Raw genomic sequence first — 5319 nt, 5'->3', positions numbered from 1 at the left:
TAGAAAGTGTTCTAGTTTCATTCTTTTACAAGTGGTTGACCAGTTTCCCCAGCACCACTTGTTAAAGAGATTGTCTTTTCTCCATTGTATATTCTTGCCTCCTTTGTCAAAGATAAGGTGTCCATAGGTGCGTGGATTTATCTCTGGGCTTTCTATTTTGTTCCATTGATCTATATTTCTGTCTTTGTGCCAGTACCATACTGTCTTGATGACTGTGGCTTTGTGGTAGAGCCTGAAGTCAGGCAGGTTGATTCCTCCAGTTCCATTCTTTTTTCTCAAGATTGCTTTGGCTATTTGAGGTTTTTTGTATTTCCATTCAAATTGTGAAATTATTTGTTCTAGCTTTGTAAAAAATACCATTGGTAGCTTGATAGGGATTGCATTGAATCTATAGATTGCTTTGGGTAGTATACTCATTTTCACTATATTGATTCTTCCAATCCATGAACATGGTATATTTCTCCATCTATTAGTGTCCTCTTTGATTTCCCTGTGGTAAATATACACAAGGGAGTATTACTCAGCCATTAAAAAGAATACATTTGAATCAGTTCTAATGAGGTGGGTGAAACTGGAGCTGATTATACAGAGTGAAGTAAGCCAGAAAGAAAAACACCAATACAGTATACTAATGCATATATATGGAATTTAGAAAGATGGTAATGATAACCCTGTATGCAAGACAGCAAAAGAGACACAGATGTATAGAACAGTCTTTTGGACTCGGGGCGGTGGTGGGGGAGCAGGGAATGATTTGGGAGAATGGCATTGAAACATGTATAATATCATATAAGAAACGAATCTCCAGTCCAGGTTCAATGCAGGATACAGGATGCTTGGGGCTGGTGCACTGGGATGACCCAGAGGGATGGTATGGGGAAGGAAGTGGGAGGGGGGTTCAGGATTGGGAACATGTGTACACCTGTGGCAGATGCATGTTGATGTATGGCAAAACCAATACAATATTGTAAAGTAATTAGCCTCCAATTAAAATAAATAAATTTATATAAAAAACTGAAAAAATAGCATTTTAAGTACTCTTCTGCTTTATCCTCATTTGTTTTATATATACTGGAATTATTCTCATTTTATCAATGGGGAAACTGAATAAAAAGTTTTATGAAGACATTATAAATAACTTGGGGTCAGGATTATAATGGTGAGCAAATTAAATATATAAGGATTGCTGTCGAGTACTCTTCTGAGCTCCCCAATGTGGTAGCCACTATTCTTGTGAGCCATTCAAAATGTAACTAAAGTACATCAAATTTAAAATCCATTTGTTTTCTGTTATACTGACACATTTTAAGTACTCAATAGTCACATGTAGCCAATGCTTACTGTGTTGGAAAAGGCAAATATTGTACATCAGATTATTCCCAAAAATTCTATTGGATAGTGCTGGTTCAGTAAAAGAGGGAGAAATTGACAAAATGATTTATCAAATGTAAAACCATAAAAACAACAGGAAGATAAGTCCACGGTGCTATGAGTCTGTCATTGACAGCCTCAAGCATCTAAGCATTTGCCTTCATATAAGTGACCACTCAGATGATAGTCTTGGACTGAGAAGATCAGTTCCAAGGGCAAGTTATATTCATCTTGACAGTGAAGTGGGAAAAATGTGGAGGAGTTCTGATACAACACATGAAACTAAAATGTCTTCTTGACTAGATGCAATGGACTGACTGATGGTTTCTGTTTTGTGCTTCTAAGGGATTTTGTTACATTTGTACATTGGGAACTTTCCAGCCTTCCTGCTCTATAGTCTTTGCCACATGGATTCAACATTCCACTTGACCCTTGCACAATGGCAAAGGTTAGGAATACTGACTCACAAGCAGTTGAAAATCCAGGTGTGACTTTACAATCAGTCTTCCATTCTCATAAACCAGCCTCGGGTCGTATAGTACCTTAGTAAGTGATTCAGTTCAGTTCAGTTCAGTCGCTCAGTCATGTCCAACTCTTTGCAACCCCATGGACTGCAGCATGCCAGGCCTCCCTGCCAATCACCAACTCTTGGAGTTTACTCAAACTCGTGTCCATCGAATCGGTGATGCCATTCAACCATCTCATCCTCTGTCTTCCCGTTCTCCTTCTGCCTTCAATCTTTCCCAGCATCAGGGTCTTTTCAAATGAGTCAAGTCTTCACAACAGGTGGCCAAGATATTGGAGTTTCAACTTTAACATCAGTCCTTCCAATGAACACTTAGGACTGATCTCCTTTAGGATGGACTGGTTGGATCTCCTTGCAGTTCAAGGGACCATCAAGAGTCTTCTCCAACACCACAGTTCAAAGGCATCAATTCTTCGGCACTCAGCTTTTTATGGTCCAACTCTCACATCCATTCATGACTACTGGAAAAACCATAGCCTTGACTAGACAGACCTTTGTTGGCAAAGTAATGTCTCTGCTTTTTAATATGCTGTCTAGGTTGTCATAACTTTCCTTCCAAGGAGTAAGCATCTTTTAATTTCATGGCTGCAGTCACCATCTGCAGTGATTTTGGAGCCCCCCCAAAATTAAGCCTTTCACTCTTTCCACTGTTTCCCCATCTATTGGAAGGGAAAACACACACACACACATATAAGTGGACATAGGCAGTTTGAACTTGTGTTTTTTAAGAGCCAACTATAAAGGAACATATTTTTCTTGATTTGTATAATAAAATTGCATTTCCAGGGGATGCAAAAATGTCTTAAGCCAATATGTTTAGTCCTTGAATAAATCGAGCTGCTATATCTACACCTCTGTGCTTTTCCTAATTCTACTCTCTTAATCCCTTAACAATTTTGGTTTCAGAGCTAATTCTTATTTCTCTGCTTAACATTTCATTTAATGCTGCTTTCTGAAATGGAAATTTATCCTGACATATTCTCCATTTTGCAACAAATATTCCTCTTCAGTTCAGTTCAGTCAGTTCAGTTGCTCAGTCGTATCTGACTCTTTGTGACCCCACGGACTACAGCAGGCCAGGCTTCCCTGTCCATTACCAACTCCCAGAGCTTGCTCAAACTCATGTCCATTGAGTCAGTTATGCATTCCAACCATCTCATCCTCTGTCGTCCCCTTCTCCTCCCACCTTCAATTCTTCCCATCATCGGGGTCTTTTCCAATGAGTCAGTTCTTTGCATCAGGTGGCCGAAGTATTGGAGTTCCAGCTTTAGAATATTCAAGATTGATTCCTTTAGGATTGACTGGTTGGATCTCCTTCCAGTCCAAGGGACTCTCAAGAGTCTTCTCTAACACAGTTCAAAAGCATCAATTCTTTGGCACTCAACTTTCTTTATAGTCCAACTCTCACATCCATACATGACTATTGGAAAAATCATAGCTTTGGCTAGACAGGCCTTTGTTGGCTTTGGTACTTTCTTAAAATCCTGTGTATTTGTGTGTCATTGCAATAAACTTCTTTGGGGCAGGATCAATGTCTTATCTGACTCATAAGCCTGGCTCCTGTCACTATGAAGAATATAGAATTGATACTCAAAAAAGCATGTAATGAATGAATCAATAAAGTCTACCTGTATATGAACTGATAAACATTACTTACCAAAAGCAGTAGAGTTAATATGTAGCTTGTTAATATGTAGTTTAATTATTTAATATTATTTTGTTAATTGACAAATGTAAATTTGTTAATTGATAGATGTAAAATCTATCAATTTGTTAATTGACAAATGTAAATTTTGTTAATTGATAGATGTAAAACAGTATCATAAAGCTGCCACATTGCTAGATTAAAAAATGAATAGGTTAACCATCTATGTTTATTAATTTGGTTTGTTCTTGTGTGAACTTTAAGGTATTTCATTATATATTTGAAATGATCACGTTTGTGTGGTATTTAGTATTCTACTCAGTTTTACCCTGTCTGTAATCTTTAATTTAACCGTGTGAAAAATTTGAAATACACTGATTCATGTCAATATCTATAGTATTTGATCACGTGGGTGCAATTCTTCTCCCTTCAAATGCTGAATTCCTTTTGTGAATCCAGCACATATGAAATATACACAGAAGTCAGAAACATAGCCACAGAGCCCAAGGAGCTTAGAGGACACAATATAATGTAACCTGTGTAACATTAGGGCATTTATGATCTAAAGTTAGAGAACAAAGGAAGTATAATTTAAGTCGTCTTGTGGGAATCAGGTCAGACTTTTGCAGAGGGATTTTAGCAGATGAAATAGAAATTAATTGCATTTCAAAGACTTGGAATAATATCTCCAAAGACACCAAATTTTGACAGCATTTTTTCGGGGAGGGGGAAAGGGACAAATATCTTGGTAATTTTGGACTGAAGTTGAAAATAGAGACTGGACATTTAGATATAGCTGGAAGAAGACTCTTGAGAGTCCCTTGGACTGCAAGGAGATCCAATCAGTCCATTCTAAAGGAGATCAGTTCTGGGTGTTCTTTGGAAGGAATGATGCTAAAGTTGAAACTCCAGTACTTTGGCTACCTCATGCGAAGAGTTGACTCATTGGAAAAGACTCTGATGCTGGGAGGGATTGGGGGCAAGAGGAGAAGGGGACAACAGAGGATGAGATGTTTGGATGGCATCACTGACTCCATGGACATGAGTTTGAATGAACTCCGGGAGTTGGTGATGGACAGGGAGGCCTGGCATGCTGCCGTTCATGGGGTCGCAAAGAGTCGAACATGACTGAGCGACTGAACTGAACTGAATGCAAATTATTATACATGTATTAAAAATTTTTGTTGTATTCTAAAGTTAATGGATAGACACAAAAAAATTTTAAAGCATGAGAGTAATGTTATCAGAGGTAATTCCACATTGTTAAACTTAAATATAAAATGGAGAATGGACTTGAGAATTTTCTGAAAAGCAAAACTATTTAATCCATGTAAGTAAGTAAAACTAATTCTAGCTTATTTCATGAACTTAAGCGAGACTAAATTTAAGCTATATCTTGTAAATTCCTCTGATAATCATGAAAGAAGGCTTCTAGGTGGTGTGGTAGTAAAGAATCTGCCTGCCAGTACAGGAGATGCAAAAGACTTGGGTTGGATCCCTGGTTTAGGACAATCCCCTGGAGTAGGAAATGGCAACCCACTCCAGTATCCTTGCCTGAAAAATCCATGGGCAGAGGAGCCTGGTGGACTATAGTCCATGGGGTAGCAAAGAGTCAGACATGACTGAGGGACACACAAAACCATGAGAACAGCTTAAGTCATCTTCTTAAAAATGAAATGAGTGCTAATGACTGTTAATGACTGTTCGTGTGCACAGTGAGGCTAAGTCAACTGAAATGTTAGGAGTTCGTAGCAGATAAAGTTTTATTGTAGTATCA

Source organism: Bison bison, unplaced genomic scaffold, assembly GCF_000754665.1.
Source record: "Bison bison bison isolate TAMUID 2011002044 unplaced genomic scaffold, Bison_UMD1.0 scf7180017864506, whole genome shotgun sequence".
NCBI lineage: Eukaryota > Metazoa > Chordata > Mammalia > Artiodactyla > Bovidae > Bison > Bison bison.
Note: the sequence above shows the minus strand (reverse complement) of the source record.